We start from the raw sequence: 25,841 nt of genomic DNA, 5'->3' as shown, positions 1-25,841 counted from the left end.
CAAGGTTGATCCTCGGCTTGATGGTAATGGTTGAATGGGGGATATGCCAGACCATGCGATTGCAGATTGTGGAGTACAGTTCTGCTGTTGATGGCCCACAGTGCTTCATGGAGGTCCAGTCTTGAGCTGCTTGCTCTGTTCAAAGTCTGTCCCATGTAGCGCCATGTTAGTGCCACACCCTACTGAGACTATGCTCCATCATGTTAAGGTGGGACTTCGTGACCATTGGCACAAAACTAGTCAATTTCTTTAGGTGCTTTTAAAAAAAACCTTCCAAACTTATAGGCGAACGCTAATCGTAATGTCAACTAGAAAATAAAAATTACAAGATTGAAGCAAGTATCCAGGTCCAGAATGGTCAACTTGTAACAATACACCCACAACACATTGCTGGCTCATCACAAAGTTATCACAATTTTGGTTGTCATTACCCAGATTTAATATATTCCAATAATATTAGTAATTTTTAGGAAATAATTTGATTTATTTTTAAAATTCTAAATCAGCCAAAGTGGATTGGTATTTTACTGAAGCCACATTTTTTTCTTTAAAACTTCACACAGTTTCAAAATAAATGAAAAAGCAGAGAGTCAGATTGAAAGTGGAGTCGCAGGTAGATAGGATAGTGAAGAAGGCATTTGGTATGCTTTCCTTTATTGGTCAGAGTATTGAGTACAGGAGTTGGGAGGTCATGTTGCGGCTGTACAGGACATTAGTTAGGCCACTGTTGGAATATTGCGTGCAATTCTGGTCTCCTTCCTATTGGAAAGATGTTGTGAAACTTGTTAATCTTTTCTGAGCCCTTTCAAGGATGTTGCCAGGGTTGGAGGATCTGAGCTACAGGTAGAGGCTGAACAGTCTGGGGCTGTTTTCCCTGGAGCATCGGAGGCTGAGGGGTGACATTAGAGGTTCACAAAATTGAGGGGCATGGATAGGATAAATAGACAAAGTCTTTTCCCTGGGGTCGGGGAGTTCAGAACTCGAGGACATAGGTTTAGGGTGAGAGGGGAAAGATATAAAAGAGACCTAAGGGGCAACCTTTTCACGCAGAGGGTAGTACGTGTATGGAATGAGCTGCCAGAGGATGTGGTGGAGGCTGGTACAATTGCAACATTTAAGAGGCATTTGGATGGGTATATGAATAGGAAGGGTTTGGAGGGATATGGGCCAGGTGCTGGCAGATGGGACTAGATTGGGTTGGGATATCTGGTCGGCATGGATGGTTTGGACCAACGGGTCTGTTTCCATGCTGTACATCTCTGTGACTCTATGGCTGTGCAGTGGTCACTCTTACCGATACTGATATAGACAAATGCATCTGCAGCTGGCAGATTAGTAAGAATGAAATTTAAATGAATGTTTAAAAGGTATTATACCAGGATTTGGTTTTGGTTCATGTGCTTCAGGCCAAATGGGTGTTTGCATGCCATCCCAGGTGAAATAGAGGACAAAAAAAAGGAATAAACTGTATTTAATGTGATCAGAACAAGTGGCAACTATCTGTGTACAGAGCATGACTGTATCAGGCACATTCTTTCCCAGTTGCCATCACAATAAAATTTGAGTTCTATATGAAACAAGCTGATGGCTACTGTGCATTTAATTGACAGATTAATGTAATTGTTCTGAAACATTTTCTCCTTTAAAATCTGACTCTCTGCTTTTTCATTTATTTTGAAACTGTGTGAAGTTTTAAAGAAAAAATGTGGCTTCAGCAAAATACCAATCTACTTTGGCTGATTTAGAATTTAAAAAATAAATCTAATTATTTCCCTAAAAATGACTAATCTTATTGGAATATTTTAAACCTGGGGAATGTGAGCCAAAATTGTGATAACTTTGTGATGAGCCAGCAATGTGTTGTGGGTGTATTGTTACAAGTTGACCATTTTGGACCTGGATACTTGCTTCAATCTTGTAATTTTTATTTTCTAGTTGACATTACGACTAGTGTTCACCTATAAGTTTGGAAGGTTTTTTTTAAAAGCACCTAAAGAAATTGACTAGTTTTTTGCCAATGGTCATTTTTTCTCACTTCCAGCATATTTGTCTGATCACTTCAAGGTGTTTCTCCTTCTCATCATCATCATCATCATTATCAGTGGTCCCTCGTAAATAAGGATGATTCTCTTCCACAGTCAGGGTGAGGTGGCTGTACAGACCGATAGGCTACCACAGACTCTGTTTCACTTAGGGCAGGTGGTGGTCATGCGAAGAGATGGGTGGGACATCACTGTGGCAGAGTGCTTCTTTCACTGTTTTCGCCCGGCTTGCGGTTTTCCTGACGGCAAGTCTTGAGGTGCTCGATGCTTTCCTGGATGCTTCTCCTTCACTTTGGTCTTGGGCGAATGATTGCCGGGTGGCTGTGGGAATGTTGCACTTCACCAGTGAGGCTTTTGAGGGTATTACTGAAGCACTTCCTGTATCCACCTGGGGTGTACCTGCCATTTCAAAGCTAGGAGTAGAACACCTGCTTGGAAATCTCATGTTGGTCATGCAGACAATGTGCCCAGCCCATTGTAGCCAGTCAAGGATGGTCAGTGACTCAATGCTGGGGATATGGGCCTGGTTGAGGACCCTGATGTTGGTGTTGTCTGTCTTCCCAGCAAATTGCAGGATCTTGCATAGACAGCATTTGTGGTACTGCTCCAGTGTCTTGAGGTAACTGCTGTAACAGCCTGACTTAGTGCATCTTTCGATTTTTCTTGTGTGACGTTGCCTTAATCTTTGATCAATATGTTTTGATTTCTGTTTTCCAACAGCCATTATGCAGGTGTGTTTTTCATGTATATTTGAAATCAATTTGTTCAATATTGGCAGGAAGAATGAAAAAGCAGAGTATTATTTCAATGGAAAATTACAACTGGAATTCTGAGATGCAGATTGATGTAGGCATCCTAATGCAAGAGGCACAAAATTAGTATGCAGGTACAGTATTTAATCAAGAAGGCTAATGGATTACTATATTTTATTTCAAGAAGAGTTGAGCATAAAAGTAAATAGGGCATTAGTGAAACCACATCTTGAATTCTATATGCAGTTTTGGTCATCTTATTTAAGGAAGGATATAAATATCTTGGAAGCAGTTCAATTACTCTATTCAGTTCAACTAGATTGATACCTGGAATAAGTGGGTTATCCGAGGAGGCTAGGTTGGACAGACTCGGCTTGTTAGAAGAGTGAGGGGTGACTTGATTGAAGTGTAAAAGGTCCTGAATAGTCTTGACAAGGTGAATGTGAAAACACATTTCTTCTGGGTAAATTCAGAGTGTAGGGTACTGTTTTCAATTTAGAATTGAAGTGCAGCAAAATTGACCATCCATAATCTTGAGCAGGGCTGATTGGTTGCCACCTCCTATTTCATATATTTGTATGAGCTTTAACCCACCCTAATCCTGTATAAATTTTTCCCTGCGTATGTTTGGGATAATTGCATTTATGTTTTTTAGTCAGTATCATATTTTCGATTTGTGTAACTACTTAAACTGAGGATAATGTTGTACTTGATTAATACACTCAAGTTACACTTTGGTGTATTTGCTTTGAATTAAATAAACTTATCTTTTCTCTACCTAAATTGGTTGCCTGTCAATACCAAAGCAGATCATCCCAGTTCTGATTTTTTGAGGAGGAAAGGTGGGGAGTGAAGCAAAAATAAAGACTGAAATCTAGGAGTGCTTATTTATTCTATGTGATTAACTTTTGCAAATGTGCCATTTGATTAGGAAAATAAGATCACTCTCAAGTGCATTTTAACAAGATTTTCAAAAAGCTGAAAGAAATTAATTATTTAGCTCTTGGCATACATGACTTTCCTGTTTCATTTAGCCTTTGTTTCATTTTAACTAATACAGAAAAGCAGTTGAAGCAGTAGTATGCTGATATTCTCATGTTGCTGTTTAATACAACTTTTTGATGTAACACCAATTTTGTAGGAATTTTTGGAAACCATTTCTGCACTTGAATGTCAAATGAAGGCTTGTTTGAGGATTTTGAAGTTGAACCTTGTTAAATATTGGCAAAAGTCTAGCTGCAGGCAATTCAGGGAAATTCTCAAATTAAAATTTCAGAGAAAATCAATGGAAAAAAACAATGTGGTACTTGTTTTACTGTACTTTAATGCTACTAAAATAAGTGGCAGATTAATTTTACTGTAAGACAATTTAATGGTATAGTCAGATCTTTTATTCCAGAGATATGATTGATCAATGCAATACCTGAACTCTGCATTATGCTCACTCTGAAACATCTGCTTCATGAAATGGGAATTAAAATTTATATTTAATGAGGCATTACATTCTCAACAAGAGTGTCTTTTCTAGTAGAGTAAATTCATCCTGTCTTCTCCTAAATTACATTATGTGCTGAAACAGTAAAAGAGCTAACACCTTCCCGACAGAATGCTGGTAAATAGCCATGATTTAGAGATGCCGGTGTTGGACTGGGTTGTACAAAGTTAAAAATCACACAACACCAGGTTATAGTCCAACAGGTTTAATTGGAAGCACGCTAGCTTTCAGAGTGCCGCTCCTTCATCAGGTCCTAAGCTTGTATCAGTTAAAATATTATGTGCAAATTCACCACCACACTTAATTTCAGACATGCAGAAATAGGTGAGGTTACGCAGGTGTGTGTGTGTGTATCGAATTCTGATCCCACCATCTACCATGGATTTGAAGCTAGGTCCTGAACATGGCATTAGGACCATAAGACATAGGATTAGAAGTAGGCAATTCTGCCCATTGAGTCTGCTCTACCATTCAGTGAGAACATAGGTGATCTGATAATCCTCAACTCCACCCTCATTCCTCCCCACCATGAACCTTGGATTCCCTCACTGACTTAAAAATCTGTCTGTCTTAACTTTGAATGTATTTCATGACATAGCCTCAACAGCTGTCTGCTGTAAAGAATTCCACGGATTCACTACCCTCTGAGAGAAGAAATTCCTCCTCATTACCTTAAACGTTTGTTTTGAGATCATGTCCTCTAACTTATTTCCTCTCCTCTTTTTTGCTCCTTGATTATTTAGTAATTTCAGAATGCTTTTAGTGTTTTCTACTTTTGAAGACCAATAGAAAGTATTTATCGAGTCTTACAGCACAGAAATAGACCCTTCAGTCCAACTTGTCCAGGTAAACCAAGTTTCCCAAACTAAACTAGTCCCACTTGCTTGCATTTGGCCCGTTTCCCTCTAAATCTTTCCTATATTTATTCAACTCCTCTGCTGTTTCCCAGTTTCTCGAAGGACCCTATATTTGTTTTTTGGCTTTTGTATTCCTTTTTAATATATTTGAAGAAGCTCTTGCTCTCCTCCTTCAAATTACTCGCAAGTTCACACTCAAAGTTCATATCTCACCCTCTCTTTTTTATTGGTCACATTTTGTTGATTTTTAACTCTTTACGAATCCTCTGGTCTGCCACCACTCTTTGCTAAATTCCATATTTTTTTCTTTCAATTTGTTGATCTGCTTAACTTCCCTGGTTAACCGTGGTGGGTTTATCCCTTTCCTGGAATTCTACCTCCTCACTGGGATATCTCTTTGCTGTGAGTGTTGAGCTATTTTCACCAATGTTTTCATAATTATCATTGCTCCTCAACTGTCATTGATCCCTAATGTCTTTTCCAGTCCACTCCGGCTAGCTCTGCCCATATTTAAACTCAGCACAATTTTTTTCTTCCCCCTCAACTCAATGCTAAATTCTATTATGTTATGGTCACCTATTGCTCATTACTCTGGTGTCATGCATTAACCTGTTATATATCGCTAGATCCAACATAGCCAAATCACTGCTTGGATCCTCAACACATCATTCTAGGAAACTGTCCCTTATACACTCTGACCTTTTCCTCTTGGCTTCCTCTGCCAATCTGCATAAAGATTAAAGTCACTCCTGATTGATGTACTGCCTTCAGTATCTCCTGATTTATTCTCTGTCCCTCCATTATAGCAACTGTTAGGGAGCCTATGAATTGCTCGAACTAGTGTCATCTTCCCCTTTTTTTTATTTGCCTCTATCCATATGGATTCTAGATTAAATGTCCAGTGACATCACCAGCATACTGTCATAATTGGGAGTAATTTGGCAATAAATGACCTGATAATATTTGGGCAAAAATCTTGTTGAAAAGATGTTATGAGTTAGTGATCAAAAGCAGGAACCCTTGCTAATCTGTTCCCTCCATTTACAGTTGATGCTTGTCTAGCTGTGACTTAGTAACACTAGGAAAATATTTGCTGTTTATAAAATATATGCTTTAAGTGTGCTTTGGAACTTTGTAAGAATTCGAGCTTAACTTCACATCAGCTGTTTGAGAATTTGCTGCCCATGAAATTTGAGCTTTGTGTATTGTGATTTGAGCAATTTATTTTCACTTATGGGGATGAGGGTTGCTGACTGACCAGACCCAATTTAGCAGCTATGTCCTTTAGGAACTGACTAGCTCAATCAGTAGTCCTGCTGCCAAACCACTCTTGTGATGGGTGTTGAAATTCCCCACCGAGAGTGCTGTGCTCCAGCAATCTTTTTTCTAATGCTGGGACTGAATAAATAGAACATAGAACAATACAGCACAGAACAGGCCCTTCGGCCCACGGTGTTGTGCTGAACATTTGTCCTAGCTTAAGCACCTATCCATGTACCTATCCAATTGCCGCTTAAAGGTTACCACTCCCACAGGCAGCGCATTCCATGCCCCCACCACTCTCTGGGTAAAGAACCTACCCCTGACATCCTCCCCCATACCTTCCACCCTTCACCTTAAATTTATGTACCCTTGTAACACTCTGTTGTACCCAGGGAAAAAGTCTCTGACTGTCTACTCTATCTATTCCCCTGATCATCTTATAAACCTCTATCAAGTCACCCCTCATCCTTTGCCGTTCCAATGAGAAAAGGCCTAGCACACTCAACCTATCCTCGTACGACCTATTCTCCATTCCAGGCAACATCCTGGTAAATCTCCTCTGCCCCCTCTCCAAAGCTTCCACATCTTTCCTAAAATGAGGCGACCAGAACTGCACACAGTCCTCCAAATGTGGCCTTACCAAGGTCCTTTATAGCTGCAACATCACCTCACGACTCTTGAATTCAATCCCTCTGCTAATGAACGCTAATACACCATAGGCCTTCTTACGAGCTCTATCCACCTGAGTGGCAACTTTCAAAGATCTATGAACATAGACCCCAAGATCCCTCTGCTCCTCCACCTTGCTAAGAACCCTACCGTTAACCCTGTATTCCGCATTCTTATTTGCCCTTCCAAAATGGACAACCTCACACTTGACAGGGTTGAACTCCATCTGGCACTCCTCAGCCCAGCTCTGCATCACATCTAAGTCCCTTAGCAGCTGACAACAGCCCTTCTCACTATCCACAACTTCTCCAATCTTCGTATCGTCTGCAAATTTACTGACCCACCCTTCGACTCCCTCTTCCAAGTCATTAATAAAAATTACAAACAGCAGAGAACCCAGAACTGATCCCTGCGGAACTCCACTTGTAACTGGGCTCCAGGCTGAATATTTACCATCTACCACCACTCTCTGACTTCGACTGGTTAGCCAATTCTCTATCCAACTGGCCAAACTTCCCACTAACCCATGCCTCCTGACTTTCCGCATAAGCCTACCATGGGGAATCTTATCAAATGCCTTACTAAAATCCATGTACACTACATCCACTGCTCTACCCTCATCCACATGCTTGGTCACCTCCTCAAAGAATTCAATAAGACTTGTAAGGCAAGACCGACCCCTCTCAAATCTGTGCTGGCTGTCCCTGATCAAGCAGTGTCTTTCCAGATACTCAAAATCCTACACCATCCTTGCAGCCACGTGTTCAATTGCACTCTCTCCCTATCCCTTGCCTCGCTATCATGTGGCACCGGCAACAAATCAGAGATGACGACTCTGTCCGTCCTAGCTTTTAGCTTCCAGCCTAACTCCCTGAGCTCCTGAATGACCTCCCCACCCCTCTTCCTACCTATGTCGTTGGTGCCAATGTGCACCATGACTTCTGGCTGCAACCCTCCCCCATAAGGATTCTGAAGACATGGTCTGAGATGTCTCGGACCCTGGCATCTGGGAGGCAACAAACCATCCGAGAGTCTCGCCTATGTCCACAGAACCGTCTGTCTGTCCCTCTAACTATAGAGTCTCCTATAACTAGCGCTCTCCCCCTTTCCCTTCTGGGCCTCAGAGCTAGACCTCGTGCCAGAGACCCGGTCACTGCAGCTTACCCTGCGAGGCCGTTCCCCCCCCAACAGTATCCAAAGCGGTATACTCATTGTTGAGGGGAACAACCACAGGGGATCCCTGCACTGCCTGCTTCCTCCCCTTCCCACCTCTTACCCAGCTACCTCTGTTCTCTGGCATAACTATGTCCCTGTAGCTTCTATCTATCACCCTCTCAGCCTCTCGAGGTCTGTGAGGAGCTGGAGCTGGCTGCACTTCCTGCAGGTGAAGTCGGCAGGAGCATCGGTGGTCACCCCTACCTCAAACCTCCTGCAGGAGGAACATTCCACTGCCTGTGCTGCCATAACTCTACACGTAGTCTCCAAAACAAGAACACTAAGTAGCTTAACTGTTCAGCCGACTGAGTCCTTTTTATTAGGTTCGAGGAGGAGGGAGGGTGGGAGACACTACACGTGTAGTGTCTTGGGTTTCTTCTCCACTCAAACTTATTACCTTCTCAGAAGCCTCTGTTGACGACTTCCGGGTTCCCGCTCCTAGTTGAAAAAAAAACCACAGACTGCGAAAAGAAAAACGTTAATTTAAACTGGTCTCCGCTTACCTTCCGGCTCCCCTCTCTGTGCGCCCGCTGTATCATTCTTCATCAATCATTCTTCATCTAATAGCTTACTGGCTTGGCAAATAAATCTTACAACCAAAACACAGAAATGGTTAAAATAATAATAAAAGCAAAGTATTGAAAGGGCTGGAGACCAAAATTAACCAAATGCTCGAGAAACTCAGGTCAGACTGCATCTGAATTTAATCTTCATGTACATTTGAACTGTAAAGTCACACTATTATGTCAAAATGGTTAAATGGTCATTGGCTAGTGGGATCTTGGTATGTATAAAGTGTCTGTTTAGATGTGGACCATAGTCAAGACTTATCTTCACTGTACATTTGGTTAATTTTGGTCTCCGGCCCTCTTAATACTTTGCTTTTATTATTATTTTAACCACTTCTGTGTTTTGGTTGTAAGATTTATTTGCCAAGCCAGTAAACTATTAGATGAAGAATGATTTTTTTTTTACTGAATAGTGACATGGGTTGTATTGTGGCCACTTAAATAGACAGATCAGGAACAATGCAGTACTTTGTTAATATAGGAACAGAAATAGGATATTCAACCCCTTCTAGCCTGCTTCATGATTCTAGATCATGGCTGATCACCTACTTCAACGCTAGTATCCAACATTATTATCCAACACTCTTCCCATATCCTTGATGTTATGAATAATGAGATATCTTCAGTCTCTCTTGAATCTAATTAATGATTGAGCTTGCACAGCTGTCTCGGGTAGATAATTCCAAAGGTACTCCATTCTCTGCTTAAAGGAATCTCAAGTGACATGTCTTTTATTCCAAGTTTGTGTACCCCCAGGTCTAGATCTAGAGCCAAGCTGAAGTATCCTTTGAATTTTGAGAGTTTAGTATTGCTTTTCATTCGTCTATATTCTCTAGACTTTAGACTCAGACTTCTTGATCTCTTCTATTGGTACACTCTATTTCAGGAATCAGTGTGGTCAACCTCTGCACTCTGTCTATTGGCAAATATAGGTTTCCTTCGTCAAGGATGCCTGGCTTCACATAATACTTAGTGCTGTCTCACTAGTGCTGCATACAATTGCAACAGGACTGCTTTTGTTCCTGTACTCGTCTTGCAATAAAAAATACTATTTTCCTTACAAATTGCTGTGCTGCATGCTAGTTTTTGGTGAGTTATGAACAGAGATATGGATCCCTTTTGAACGTCACCATCTTCCAATCTCCAATTTAAGAAATACTCTACACTTGTTTCTACCAAAGTGGATAACCTCACATTTATCCATGTTATGTTGCATCTGCCTTGCTGTTCCTGAATCATGTAACCATGTCTAAATCCATGATACCTCTTTGCATTTTCTGCACAACTTATATTCTGGCTAACATGTTCCTCTTGCAACATGTTTGAGGTGAGGGATGCCATGGTCGTCCCTGCTGATTACACTTGCAGGAAGTGCACCCATCTCCAGCTCCTCCAAGACCGTGTTAGGGAACTGGAGCTGGAGTTGGATGAACTTAGGATCATTCGGGAGGCAGAGGGGGTCATGTTTCGGAGCTTTAGGGAAGTAGTAACTCCAAAGATTGCAGACAGATGGGTGACAGTGAGGGGGACTGGGAGGAAGCAGCCAGTGCAGGGACCCCCTGCGGCCGTTCCCCTCAAGAACAAGTATACTGTTTTGGATACTTGTGGGGGGGACGACTTACCAGGGGTAAGTAATGGGGCTCAGGCCTCTGGCACGGAGCCTGTCCCCGTTGCTCAGAAGGGAAGGGTGGAGAAGAGCAGAGCAATAGTAATTGGGGACTCGATAGTTCGGGGCACAGATAGGCAGTTTTGTGGGGGCGAGAGACTCACGTTTGGTATGTTGCCTCCCAGGTGCAAGGGTACGTGATGTCTCTGATCGTGTTTTCCGGGTCCTTAAGGGGGAGGGGGAGCAGCCCGAAGTCGTGGTCCACATTGGCACCAATGACATAGGTAGGAGGAGGGCTGAGGATGTTAGGCAGACTTTCAGGGGAGCTAGGTTGGAAGCTCAGAGTTAGAACGAACAGAGCTGTTGTCTCTGGTTTGTTACCCGTGCCACGTGATAGAGAGTCGAGGAATAGGGAGAGAGAACAGTTAAATGGGTGGCTACAGGGATGGTGCAGGAGGGAGGGATTCCGGTATTTGGATAACTGGGGTTCTTTCTGGGGAAGATGGGACCTCTATAAACAGAATGGTCTACACCTGAACCTGAGGGGCACCAGTATCCTTGGCGGGAGGTTTGCTAGTGCTCTTGGGGGGGGTTTAAACTAACTCTGCAGGGGCATGGGAACCTAGACTGTAGCTTTAGGGTGCAGGACCTGGAGTGTAGGGAGGTTAGGAACATGGCATCAATCTCAAAGGAGGGTGCCTGTAAACAGGAAAGTGGCTTGAAGTATGTATACTTCAATGCAAGAAGTATACGAAATAAGGTAGGTGAACTTGCAGCGTGGGTTGGTACCTGGGACTTCGATGTTGTGGCTATTACGGAGACATGGGTAGAACAGGGACAGGATTGGCTGTTGCAGGTTCCAGGGTTTAAATGTTTTAGTAGGGTCAGAGGTAGGGGTAAAAGAGGGGGAGGTGTGGCATTGCTTGTCAAAGATCGTATTACAGCAGTGGAAAGGATGATGGATGAAGACTCGCCATCTGAGGTAGTTTGGGCTGAGGTTAGGAATAGGAAAGGTGAGGTCACCCTGTTAGGAGTTTTTTACAGGCCTCCTAATAGTCCTAGAAACATAGAAGAAAGGATTGCGAGGATGATTCAGGAGAAGAGTGAAAGTAATAGGTGGTTGTTATGGGGGACTTTAACTTTCCTGATATTGATTGGGAAAGCTATAGCTCTAGTTCGTTAGATGGGTCGGTGTTTGTCCAATGTGTGCAGGATGGTTTCCTGACACAATATGTAGATAGGCCATACTGGATTTGGTTCTGGGTAACGAACCAGGCAGGTGTTAGAATTAGAGGTAAGTGAGCACTTTGGGGACAGTGACCACAATTCGGTGACTTTTACTCTTGTGATGGAGAGGGATAAGTGTGCACTGCAGGGCAAGAGTTATAGCTGGGGGTAGGGAAATTATGATGCGATGAGGCATGACTTAGGATGTGTGGCTTGGAAAAGTAGGCTTCAAGGCAAGGGCGTAATTGATATGTGGAGCTTGTTCAAGGAGCAATTATTGAGTGTCCTTGATAAGTATGTACCTGTCAGGCAGGGAGGAAAGGGTCATGTGAGGGAGCCGTGGTTTAATAAGGAATTGGAATCCCTTGTTAAATGGAAGAGGGCGGCCTATGTAAAGATGAGGCGTGAAGGTTCAATTGGGGCGATTGAGAGTTATAAGGTAGCCAGGAAGGACCTGAAGAGAGAGCTAAGAGCAGCAAGGAGGGGACATGAAAGGTCCTTAGTTGGTAAGATTAGGGAAAACCCTAAGGCTTTCTATAGGTATGTCAGGAATAAAAGAATGACTAGGGTAGGAATAGGTCCAGTCAAGGATAGTAGTGGGAAGTTGCGTGTGGAGGCTGAAGAGATTGGGGAGACACTGAATGAATACTTTTCGTCAGTATTCACTCAGGAACAGGACATTGTTGCCGATGTGAATACTGAGTCACAATTAAGTAGAATGAATGGCTTTGAGGTATGTAGGAAAGAGGTGTTGGAAATTCTGGAAAGGGTGAAAATAGGTATGTCCCCTGGGTCTGATGGCATTGATCCTAGAATTCTCTGGGAAGCAAGGGAGGAGATTGCAGAGCCATTGGCCTTGATTTTTATGTCCTCGTTGTCTACAGGAGTAGTGCCAGAAGACTGGAGGCTAGCAAATGTGGTTCCCTTGTTCAAGAAGGGGAGTAGGGATAACCCTAGTAACTATAGGCCGGTGAGTCTCACTTCTGTTGTGGGCAAAGTCTTAGAGAGAATTGTAAGGGATAGGATTTATGAACATCTGGATAGGAATAATGTGATCAAGGATAGTCAGCATGGTTTTGTGAAGGGCAGGTCGTGCCTCACAAACCTTATTGAATTCTTTGAGAAGGTGACTAAGGAGGTGGACGAGGGGAAAGCGGTAGATGTGGTGTATATGGATTTTAGTAAGGCGTTTGATAAGGTTCCCCATGGTAGGCTACTTCAAAAAATACGGAGGTATGGCATTGAGGGTGAGTTGGAGGTTTGGATTAGGAATTGGCTGGCTGGAAGAAGACAGAGGGTAGTAGTTGATGGTAAAGGTTCATCTTGGAGTGTCGTTACTAGCGGTGTTCCACAAGGATCTGTTTTGGGACCATTGCTGTTTGTCATTTTTATAAATGACCTGGAGGAGGGGCTAGAAGGTTGGGTGAGCAAGTTTGCGGATGATACCAAAGTCGGAGGAGTTGTTGACAGTGAGGAAGGATGTGTCAGGTTACAGCGGGATATGGATAAGCTGCAGAACTGGGCAGAAAGGTGGCAAATGGAGTTCAATGTAGCTAAGTGTGAGGTGATTCACTTTGTTAAGAGTAACAAAAAGATGGGGTACTGGGATAATGGTCGGATACTTGGTAGTGTGGATGAGCAGAGGGATCTTGGTGTCCATGTACACAGATCTTTGATAGTTGCCACCCAGGTAAATAGTGCGGTGAAGAAGGCATATGGCGTACTGGCTTTTATTGGTAGAGGAATTGAGTTCCGGAGTCCTGAGATCATGTTGCAGTTGTATAAGACTCTGGTGCAGCCGCACCTGGAGTATTGTGTGCAGTTTTGGTCGCCATACTATAGGAAGGATGTGGAGGCACTGGAACGGGTGCAGAGGAGGTTTACCAGGATGTTGCCTGGTATGGTAGGAAGATCGTATGAGGAAAGGCTGAGGCACCTGGAGTTGTTTTCATTGGAGAAAAGAAGGTTTGGTGGTGACTTGATAGAGGTGTACAAGATGATTAGGGGTTTAGATAGGGTTGATCGTGAGAACCCTTTTCCACGTATGGAGTCAGCTATTACGAAGGGGCATAGCTTTAAATTAAGGGGTGGTAGTATAGGACAGATGTTAGGGGTAGGTTCTTTACTCAGCGAGTCGTGAGTTCATGGAATGCCCTGCCAGGAGCAGTGGTGGACTCTCCCTCTTTATAGGCATTTAAGTGGGCATTGGATAGGCATATGGAGGATAGTGGGCTAGTGTAGGTTAGGTGGGCTTGGATCGGCGCAACATCGAGGGCCAAAGGGCCTGTACTGCGCTGTATTCTTCTATGTTCTATGTTCTAAGTTCTGTATCATTTGCAAATCCCGTAATCCAAATAATTATAGATTATGAACAATAGGGACCCAAGCACTGATTCTTTTGGTACCCCACTGGTTACAGCCTGTCATTCACCAAATGACTAATTTTTATTCTTACTCTTCGCGTTCTATCTTTTGACCAATCCTCAATCCATACTATGTTGTACCCAATCGCATGCATTTTAATTTTGGTTATTAACCTCTGTAGCACTTTCTCAGAACCTTTCTGAAAATCCAAATACACCACATACTCTGATCTTCCCCCTCAGATTTTGCTTTTAAGAGATTCTTGAGGATATTATCAGGCATTTTTTTTCTAAACCACATCCGTATAGATTCTAATGTTTTCCCTATTGCTGACATCAGGCTAACAGATTTGTAGCTCCCTGTTTTCTCTCACCCTCCTTTCTTCAACAATGCTTATGTTAAGAACTAATACTGAATTGCAATTTGACAAAAGTCTAATTACTTAAATTCAATACATGTGACATGCTCGTTCTCCAGTTTACAGATACATTTGTCATTTTATGGGTTATGTATCCTTTCTTATACTCTTTTTTTTCAGCGCTTGAGAAAGGGCCAATAGTTTGACTTGTTAACTACTGTCTTTCTATGGATATTGTTTGAACCAATGCGTGCTTCAAATTTTATTTTCTATTTTCATTTTCATATGCATTATCTGCCTTTTTTCTATCACTTATGCTTACATTATAAGTAAATGTTCAATGATTGTTAAATATGTTTAAAATAATACACCAGTAAAGCATAATTTTGCACAGACCACTCTGTCATACTACCGAATTCAGTAATATTGAAATATTCTTGGTACATGCCCAGTGATGAGGTAACAATGATATTTTTGCTACATGTGCAGCAACTGGATAGAGCAAGAGTGGAGATCCTGGGGAGCAGTCCTTTTTTTAATTTTACTTTTAAAACTGCTTTAACTTAAAAATACTATTAGAGCATGCTCTGCACGTTAAATTACATAATGGAATTTTATGCCCATTAGAGGGTGCAATTGCATCATGTTGAAGAAGAAGAAAAATCAAAATGCGTGTCCAAATCTGAAATTTGGAAATGCTCAGGTCTGGAGCATTAGTTTTTCTACTGAAGGAAGGTTATTGACCTAAGGTATTAATTCTGCTTCTTTCTCTACAGATGTTGTCTGACCTGCTCAATTTAGATTTTCAGTGTCCACGGTATTTTTGCTCTGGTGGTGGTTTAAATCTGCTAGCCATACCTAGCCAAACATAAGCAAGTGACCTTGCATACATCTTTGATTTTTGACTTAATTGCATTTTTATTTGTAACTTAATGATAAATGTCAAGGTAACAAAGTATTTCAGTACCTTCTGCAAGTCTGTATGTTGACTTTTGACATTGTGGGTTTATGTATGTCAACCAGACTGGTAGATGTAATGTGGGTTGGAAGTGGAGGTGGAAATCTGTAAGCAGCAATCCACTTTCTATCCCATTGTAGTTATTGCGCAAACTGAAAGAAGGTGCTAACATTGCCATGGCTGGAACCCCCCCGCCCCCCTCAACCTCAATAAACTTGTTATCTAATATTATTAAAGAATCTGGTTACCATGTAGGGTTGGGTGAACTGCAGTGGTTTATGGTTACTTAAAATTTTTCCTGCCCAGGTCATACAGTGTGGAAACTTCGGTCCAACTCATCCTTGCCAATCAGCCATCCCAATCTGACCTCGTCTCATTTTCAACCATTTGGCCCATGTTCTTTTAAACCCTTCATCTGTATATACCCATCCACATGCCTTTTAAATGTTGAAATTTTACCCACGTCCACCACTTCCTGTGGCAGCTCATTCCATACTCGCACCACCCTCTGCATGAAAATGTTACCCCTCAGGTCCTTTTTAAATCTTCCCCCTCTCTCCTTAGAACTATGCCCTCTGAGTTTGGACTTACCCCACCCAAGGAAATTGACTATGTACACTATCCATGCCCCTCAGTTTATAAACCTCTATATAATCACCCCTCAGCCTCCAGTGCTCAAGGGAAAAAAGCCCCAGCCAAATCAGCCTCTTCTATATCTCAAACTCTCCAGTCTCAGAAACATACTTTGTAAATCTTCTGCATTGGGAATGCAATATGCATTAATTTATGTATATAATGTGAAGTTTTTTGAATTGGGTGCAACTTTAATCTGAAGCTTTCTGAAACTGAAATAAACCAAGTGTAGAAGAATGTCAACCACAGTCAAATTTCAAACAAATTTTATCAAAAGCTTTTGCAGTTTTGCAGTCTACCAGCATGCAAGTCTTCTGTAGAAGTGCCTCATAAGTCAAAAGTCTGAGAATCAAGAGGATCTTGATGACAGATAAATGAGGGGGTGATGTGACCACTGCTGATTCAGTGTGCCCTTTCTCTCCCCCTCATATATGTATATCCTTGTACAATCTAACCTTTTTAACTTTGGTTTTGCTTGATTGTTGACATTTTACAGCAGTGAAGGTGGCTAGCAATGATGTTTCAAAACTGCCTTGTTCCAGCTTCTCCTGCACTAGAGAATTAATGTTTTGAATGTACATAATTAATATTTGTGTAATGTGAAGTAGCATTCTTCCCTTCTATTGAGCTTTTTGAAATTAATCTTTGAAATTTCTCTGCAGATAGCACCTTTTGGCTTTGAGTCAAGAGATTGTGAATTAAGACCCACTCTAACAAAATGAGTGCAACTTTATTCAAGTAGTCACCATAGAGACTATATATGTAGTGCTCAGAGACCACTGTTGGAATAACCATCTTTTGGATTAATTGTAAAATTGTGTGGTATCTCATACAGGTGCTATTTTGAAGAACAGCAGGGGGTTTATACTCATGTACTGGGGGATGGGGTGGAATTGCAATGTTACCAAAGCCATCATTCAGAATCACAGCTACTGTTCTGAGTACATGGTTTTGAATCCCACCATGGCAGAGAGTGAAATGGGGTCAAAATTGTGTGCAGAAAAGGAAATGGATTGCTCAAGCTCTGAAATGATGAGATGTTACAATTCTTCAGTATGTATATTCTGTATCTTATCAGGGCTTTCAGTATCCATTTAGGCATAGATTTTTTTTTAAATTGTCTGCTTGTATGTAACTGCACAGTGGAGTTCCTAGAAATAAACCTTTTTATATTTTCAATGTTTTTGTTTGAATCCTTTCTTTCTAGTAACAGCTTCAGATCTGTTTAAGTGTTTGACTTACAGAAAATTACTGCGCTGGGAGAATGAGCAAAGGAAATTGAAGATATTGAAATAAGCACTAACTAGTGCTTGAACATGAATATCAAATTATGATGAGGAAGCAAGTTACATAAAAATATAAAATATTTCTCGCTTATTGTAGAAAAATCTTACGCTTCAGTCATGTTATTTCTGACCGGAGTACCAAATACTAGCAACACATACTATTCTGTCCACACTGAACTCAAGTTCATTTAATTTTGTTACAATTGAATATCTGCTGAATAAAAATCCCTTTGCATACTGGTGAGTTGGTGAAGAGGTATTTTGAAACCCACATGGATCCAGTCCCAAATTTGAGCAACTTGTTTTTTGACCGTAATTAATAATTGAACTTTACAGCCAGATATTGAGGCAAGTGAATATTTGAAGGAGTTTAAATTTAGTTGATAAATAAAATTTCGAACTTGCATTTTTAAGATTAAAAACTGGAGCTAATTCGTTTGGAACAGGAAGTGTGCATGAGTGATTTTACACAAGTGCTGATAAGATTATCTGGGCTCACACAAGGTGGTTACTGACAGTCTATTAGAGAAGGTTAGCCCTCCCCTTTGAGGATGGACAAAGTCCTCGTGGATTACAGCACACAAATGGTTAAGGCATTTCCATCTACTTAGTGGCATTAGTCCCAGATGATGTGGCCAAGTGGTTAAAGTGATGGATTACTAATCCATTGTGTTCTGAATGCATGGGTTCAAAAACCAGCTGATCGCTGGACTATTAATCCAGAAGCTCAGTTTATGTTCTTGGGGCCTGGCTTCAAATCCTGCCATAACCCATGAGCAGTAGCGCAACCTAAAACTAAACAGAAGAAACATTTCAACTGAATATTAAGAGTGGCTTCTACTACCTCTCATCTTATCATTTAAGACTCTGTTAGGAATGTGATGGGGGTAGGGTGGGGTGGGGGGGGGGGGTGCTGTGATAATATATAACATGGAACTACCAATGTGATGGTAATAGCAACACTTTTGATTTTATAATTTTATTCAGTCATTTGTAAAGTGCTTATATAGAGTCATAGAGATGTACAGCACGGAAACAGACCCTTCAGTCCAACTCGTCCATGCCGATCAGATATCCTAACCTAATCTAGTCTCATTTGCCAGCACTTGGCCCATATCCCTCGAAACCCTTCCTATTCATATATACACCCAGATGCTTTTTAAATGTTGCAATTTTAACAGCCTCCACCACTTCCTCTGGCAGCTAACTCCTCCATACGTGCACCACCCTTTGCATGAAAAGATTGCCACATTGTTCCCTTTTACATCTTTCCCCCCTCACCCTAAACCTATCCCCTCTAGTTCTGGACTCCCCCACCTCAGGGAAAGGACTTTGTCTATTTATCCTATCCATGCCCCTCATGATTTTATAAACCTTTGTAAGGTCACCTCCCCCAGCCTCCGACGCTCCAGGGAAAACAGCCCAGCCTGTTCAGCCTCTCCCTATTGCTCAAATCCTCCAACCCTGGCAACATCCTTGCAAATCTTTTCGGAAACTTTTTCAAGTTTCACGTCTCCTTCCTATTGGAAAGATGTTCAGAATTGCATGCAATATTCCAACAGTGGCCTAATCAATGTCCTGTACAGCGGCAACATGACCTCCCAACTCCTATATCGGTGCTCTGACCAATAAAGGAAAGCACACCAAACACCACCTTCACTATCCTATCTCCCTGCAACTCCACTTTCAAGGGGCTATGAACCTGCACTCCAAAGTCTCTTTGTTCAGCAACACTCCCTAGGACTTTACCAAAGTTCTGCTAAGATTTGCTTTCCCAAAATGCAGCACCTCACATTTATCTAAATTAAACTCCATCTGCCAGTCCTCAGTCCATTTGGCCCATCTGATCAAAATCCTGCTCTAATCTGAGGTAACCTCCTTCATTGTCCACTACACTCCAATTTTGGTGTCACCTGTAAACTTACTAACTATACCTCCTATGTTCATATCCAAATTATTTATATAAATGATGAAAAATGGTGGACCCAGCACCAATCATTGTGGCATTGCATTGGTCACAGGCCTCCAGTCTGAAAACAGCCCTCTACCACCACTCTCTATCTTCTACTTTTGAGCCAGTTCTGTATCCAAATGGCAAGTTCTTCCTGTATTCCATGAGATCTAACCTTGCTAAGCAGACTCCCATGAGGAACCTTGTCGAACGCCTTACTGAAGTCCATGTAGATCTCTTCAACCGCTCTGTTGTCATCAATCCTCTTTGTTACTTTTTCAATAAACTCAATCAAGTTTGTGAGACATGATTTCTCACGCACAAAGCCATGTTGACCATCCCGAATCAGTCCTTGCTTTTCCAAATACGTGTAAATCCTGTCCCTCAGGATTCCCTTCAACAACTTGCCCACCACTGATGTCAGGCTCACTGGCTTGACTTTCCCATCTTTCTTAAATAATGTTACCCAACCTCCAGTCTTCTGGCACCTCACGTGTGACTTTTGATGATGCAAATATCTCAGCAAGGGGCCCAGTAATCACTTCCCCAGCTTCCCACACAGATCCAGTATACACCTGATCAGGTCCTGGGGATTTATCCAACTTTATGCGCTTCAAGACATCCAGCATTTCCTCCTCTGTAATATGGACGTTTTTCAAGATGTCACCATCTATTTCCCCACATTCTATATCTTCCATGTCCTTCTCCACAGTAAACACTGATACAAAATACTCATTTAGTATCTCCCCCATCTCCTGCGGCTCCACACAAAGACTGCTTTGAGGGGCCCTATTTGCCCCTAGTTACCTTTTTATCATTAATGTATTTGTAAAAACCCTTTGAATTCTCCTTAACCCTATTTGCCAAAGCTATCTCATGCCCCCTTTTTGCCCTCCTGATTTCCCTCTTCGTATACTCCTATTGCCTTTATACTCCTCCTGAGAATTCACTTGAACTCTTCTGTCTGTACCTGACATATGCTTCCTCCTTTTTCTTAACCAAACCCTCAATTTCTCTAGTCATGCAGCATTCCATATACCTACCAGCCTTTCCTTTCACCCTAACAGGAATATACTGTCTCTGGATTCTCGTTATCTTATTTCTGAAGGCTTCCCATTTTGTAGCCATCCCTTTACCTGCAGACATCTGTACCCAATCAGCTTTTGAAAATTCTTGCCAAATACCATAAAAATTAGCCTTCCGCCAGTGTTGTGACTCAAAACAGTAAGTATTGTGCAATTGACATTTTCTGTTTATCTCTTTAACTGTCATTGCTCATCTTTATATAATGGGTAATGTTGCTAAAGTTGCTCTCCTACAATCCTTGAGGTTATGCAAACATGCACTTAGATTGGTTTGCTCAACTGCAGTGTTCTCTTAAGCAGATATCTTGTCAACACAACTGAGGGTCATGCATGAAGTCTAATGACTTGGTTGCTCGTAGGGTTTCTTCCTTATTTATAATACTGTTGCAAAAAAGAGTGATAAGGTTTCTGTCATGAATACTTAGCCTTTAATATTGTACCAATTAATCAAGCTTTTTAGAAAATGAGATTTCCAGAATTTAATTTGCTTGAATGGTCATACAGGATTTGTCACTCTTGTTTCTTTATGACATTTTTCCGTGTGTATACTTCCTGCCTTTTACCCTCAATGCTTTCATCGCTTTTCATCAGTTCTCTTACTGATTACGTAAAATTCTGCATGTCGGAAAGAGATGCCCAGTTTCTGCACAGGGGGAAACAGAAACTTTCTGAACTGCAATTGGAACCCAGCCTGCTGAATTTTACAAAGAACAAAGAAAATTGCAGCACAGGAACACGCCCCTCGGCTCTCCAAGCCTGTGTCGATCCAGATCCTCTATCTAAACCTTGTCGCCTGTTTTCCAAGGATCTGTATCCCTCTGCTCCCTGCCCATTCATGTATCTGTCCAGCTACATCTTAAATGATGCTATTGTGCCTGTCTCTACCACCACCTCTGGCAACGTGTTCCGGCACCCACCACCCTCTGCATAAAGAACTTTTCATGCATATTTCCCTTAAATATTTCCCCCCTCACCTTGAACTTGTGACCCCTAGAAATTGAGTCCCCCACTCTGGGGGGGGGGGGGGAAATGCTGCTTGTCTATACCTCTCATGATTTTGTAGACCTCAATCAGGTCCCCCCCTCAACCCTTGTCTTTCTAATGAAAATAATCCTAATCTACTCAACCTTTCTTCATAGCTAGTGTCCTCCATCCCAGGCAACATCCTGATGAACCTTCCCTGTAACCTCACCAAAGCATCCACATCCTTCGGGTAATGTGGCGATCAGAACTATATGCAGTATTCCAAATGTGGCTGAATCAAAGTCCCATACAACTGTAACATGACCTACCAACTCCCGTACTCAATACCCAACCGATGAAGGAAAGCATGATGTATGCCTTCTTGACCACTCTAGCACATCTTAAGGGAACAATGGATTTGAACACCCAGATCTCTCTGTACATCAATTTTCCCCAGGGCTTTTCCATTTATCATATAGTTTGCTCTTGAATTGGATCTTCCAATATGCGTCACTTTATATTTGCCCAGATTGAACTCCATCTGTCATTTCTCCTCCAACTCTCCAGTCTCTCAATATTCTGTTGCATTCTCTGATAGCCCCCTTCACTGTCTGCTACTCCACTCATCCTAGTGTCATCTGCAAACTTGCTAATCAGACCACCTATACCTTCCTCTAGATCATTTATGTATATCACAAACAGTGGTCCCAGCACAGATCCCTGTGGAACACCACTGGTCTCAGTTTTCCGTTTCGAGAAATTCCCTTTCACTACCATTCTGTCTCCTGTTGCCCAGCCAATTCTCTCTCTATCTAGCCTGGACACCCTGGACCCCATGCAACTTCACTTTGTCCATCAACCTACCATGTGGAACCTTATCAAATGCCTCACTGAAGTCCATGTATATGACATCTACAGCCCTTCCCTCATCAATTAACTTTGTCACTTCCTCAAAGAATTTTATTAAGTTTGTAAGAAGTGACTTTCCCTGCACAAAACCAGATGTAAATAGATCCTATCCCTCAGTGTCTTCTCTAGCAGCTTTCCTACCACTAACGTCAGGCTCCCCAGTCTATAATTATCTGGATTATTCCTGCTACCCTCCTTCAACATTGGAACAACATTAGCAATTCTCCAGTCCTCCGGTACCACACCCATGTTTAAGGATGCTGCAAAAATATCTGTTAAGGCCCCAGCTATTTCCCCTCTCACTTCCCTCAGTGACCTGGGATAGATCCCATCCAGACCTAGAGACTTCTCCACCTTAACGCCTTTTAGAATACCAAACACTTCCTCCCTCCTTATACTGACTTGACCTAGAGTAATCAAACATCTATCCCTAACCTCCACATCCGTCATGCCCCTCTTCTCAATGAATACTGATACAAGTATGCATTAAGAATCTCACCCATTTTCTCTGACTCCATACAGAACTTTCCTCCTTTGCCCTTGAGTGGGTCAGCCTTTTCTCTGATTACCCTCTTGTTGTTTATATACAAATAAAATGCTTTGGGATTTTTCTGTTTGCTGAAGATATTTCAAGACTCCTTTTAGCCCCCTTAACTCCTCGTTTCAGACTGATCCTACTTTTCCAATATTCTTCCAAAGCGTTGTCTGTTTTCTGTTGCCTAGACCTTCTATGTATGCTTCCTTTTCCTCTTCGCTCGTCTCGTAATTTCACCTGTCATCCATGGTTCCCTAATCTTGCCATTTCTGTCCCTCATTTTCACAGGGACATGTCTGTGGTGCACTCTAATGAACCTTTCTTTAAAAGCCTCCCATATATCAAATGTGGATTTACCCTCAACAGCTGCTCCCAATCCACATTCCTCAGCTCCTGCTGAATTTTGCTGTAGCTGGCCTTCCCCCAATTTAGTACTCTCCCTTTAGGACCACTCCTCTTTGTCCATGGGAATTCTAAAACTTATGGAATTGTGATCCATAAGTATTCCCAAAGTAATCCCTTACTGAAACTTCAACCGCCTGGCCAGGCTCATTCCCCAGCACCAGGTCCAGTATGGCCCCTTCCCGAGTTGGACTCTTTACACACTACTTCATAAAACCCTCCCGAATGCTTCTTACAAATTCTGCTCCACCGAAACCTCTAACACTAAGTAATTCCCAGTCAATGGTGGAAAAATTAAAATCTCCCATCATCGTCACTACCCTGTTGTTACTACATCTTTCTGTAATCTATCTACATATTTGTATCGCTATCTCACACCGTCTGTTGGCAGGCCTGTAGTACAGCCCCAACATTGTTACCTCACCCTTCCTATTTCTGAGCTCTGCCCATATTGCCTCACTGCTGAAGTCTTCCATAGAGCCCTCCTTCAGCTTAGCTGTGATCTCCTCTCTGACTAGAAATGCAACTCCTCCACCCCTTTTACCTCCCTGTCTATCCTGCCTGAAGCATCTATATCCTGGAATATTTAGTTGCCAATCTTGCCCTTCCCTCAACCATGTCTCAGTAATAGCAATAACATCAGACTCCCAGGGACTAATCCAAACCCTAAGTTCATCTGCCTTACCTGTTACACTTGCATTAAAACAAATGCACCTCAGGCCACCTGTCCCTTTTGCGTTCATCATCTGCTCCCTGTCTACTCTTGTCCTTAGTCACACTGACCTTATTATCTAGTTCCTTATCGGCTTTTAGTTACTACCTCTTTACTATCCACTAACCTCCTCATTTGGTTCCCATCCCCCTGCCACATTAATTTAAACCCTCTGTAATAGCATTAGCAAAAGCACCCCTAGGACGTTGGTTCCAGTCCTGCCCATGTGTGGACCATCTGATTTGTAATAGTCCTACCTTCTCCAGGACCGATTCCCCCATGTCCGATTCCCCCATGTCCAAAAAACCTGAGCCCCTCCTGCACCATCTCTCAAGCCATTCATTCATCCTGTTTATTCTTTCATTTCTACTCTGGCTAGCACGTGGCACTAGTAGCCATCCTGACATTACTACCTCTGAGGTCCTATTTTTTAACTTGGCTCCTAAATCCTATTTGTAGGATCTCATCCCGTTTATTACCAATATCATTGGTGCCCCCTTCAATCAGAATGTCCTGTAGCCGATCTGAGACAACCCTGACACGTGTACCTGGGAGGGAACGTACCATTCAGGAGTCTTGTTTTCAACCACAGAACCGCCTGTCTACCCCCCCTTACAAATTGAATCCGCTATGACGATAGCCCTTCCACTCTTTTTCCCACCCTTCCGTACAGCAGAGCCAGCCACAATGCCATGAACCTGGCTACTGCTGCCTTTCCCTGGTGAGCCATCTCCCCCAACAGTATCCAAACTGTATACCTGATTGCAGTCTTCAGGAGGTTTTTTTACCAAGTTGCTTTAACGGTTTAGATTTTTAAAAGCCTTTATTTCTAGAGATTTGTTCATGAGTTTATCCAGATGAAAGTTTTATTGTCATTGTTTTAAAAAGAACAATACCTGCTTTAATGAGATTTGGCAGATTCCCAAATGTTTTTGCTAACAGCTTCACACAAATTGCTTGCAAAGTGAGAGACTAAACTTTCTTACTGCTGTTTAATTGTGAAAATGTTTTATTTTGAGCATTGACATCACCTGTAAAAACAAAGCATACTGTTGCCTCATTGCAGTGTACATAACTGTGTGTGTTGGTGATTAGGGACCCAAAACATGGTACTAAAGAGTTGAAAAAGGCTACTTCCCCAGGATAATACAGGTTTTGCTGGTAGTATAATTATTAACATTTTTAAAAATTCATTTTGATTGTTACTTGCAAGCCTTTTAGCAGCAAAGTTAATGGCAGCTAGCCATTTACTGTTAAAATGCAGTTTTATGAAAACTATTGTTTAAAATATGGCTTTGAAAAATAATAGCTGATAGACTGTTATTGACTTCATACCTATTCCTATTTCAAACTTATTCATGTGTACAGAATTTTCTCATTTGTATGCAAAAAAAAGGACTATTACATCTCTGCAAAGAACAAATAAACCTTTAATTTCCTTACAAAACAAAACATGACAATTGAAAATCAAAAATGCTGCAAGCATTCAGGCAGGATAACATCTGTGAAAAGTGGCAAACAGCTAATATTTTGATTGATCTTTCAAGATATACACGTCCTCCTTAAAGGATGAATGGGGATAGACTGATGGGGTGCTCGGGAGAGAAAAAAAACCAAAGGCAAGATCTGATGAGAATGGAAGACACAAGGAATATTTGTGTTGAGCAAAAGGGTGGTAAAGGCATAGGTTTTAAAAGATGGATATAAAGGTGTAAATGTGATAGCCAGAGCACTGCCAACAGCAACCATCTAGTGGGAAAAAATACAAGCAATGGTTATGTTCTGAAGTTGTTGAATTCAGTGGTCAGTCTGAAGGCTACAAAGTATCTAATGGTAGGATGATGCACATTATAAATGAATTTTAATGGATAGGGGACCAAGGCAGAGTTGGAGTAGCTCCAAAAAATTAAAATAAGTGACTGAGAGTTTGGATTATGCTTGTGACCCCATCAGAGATATTCCTTAACCTAATCACTGGAGCTGCATTTGA

At 41.9% G+C, this 25,841-nt stretch overlaps 1 protein-coding gene and 1 non-coding gene across 5 annotated transcripts in view; both read left to right on the top strand.

Moving 5' to 3' along the window:
• LOC122565424 (guanine nucleotide-binding protein G(I)/G(S)/G(O) subunit gamma-7-like) overlaps positions 1-25,841 on the top strand; it is a 189,134-nt gene that overhangs the window by 49,674 nt on the left and 113,619 nt on the right. The gene's annotated exons all lie outside the window — the stretch shown is intronic.
• On the top strand, positions 17,799-17,927 carry LOC122539230 (U6atac minor spliceosomal RNA). The gene has a single exon (XR_006309010.1). It is a non-coding gene; the product is annotated as a U6atac minor spliceosomal RNA (small nuclear RNA).

This window comes from Chiloscyllium plagiosum, unplaced genomic scaffold (assembly GCF_037043375.1).
Source record: "Chiloscyllium plagiosum isolate Xiang-an unplaced genomic scaffold, Cpla_swu_hap1 HiC_scaffold_28, whole genome shotgun sequence".
Lineage (NCBI taxonomy): Eukaryota > Metazoa > Chordata > Chondrichthyes > Orectolobiformes > Hemiscylliidae > Chiloscyllium > Chiloscyllium plagiosum.
Note: the sequence above shows the minus strand (reverse complement) of the source record. Positions and strands in the feature narration are given on the sequence as shown.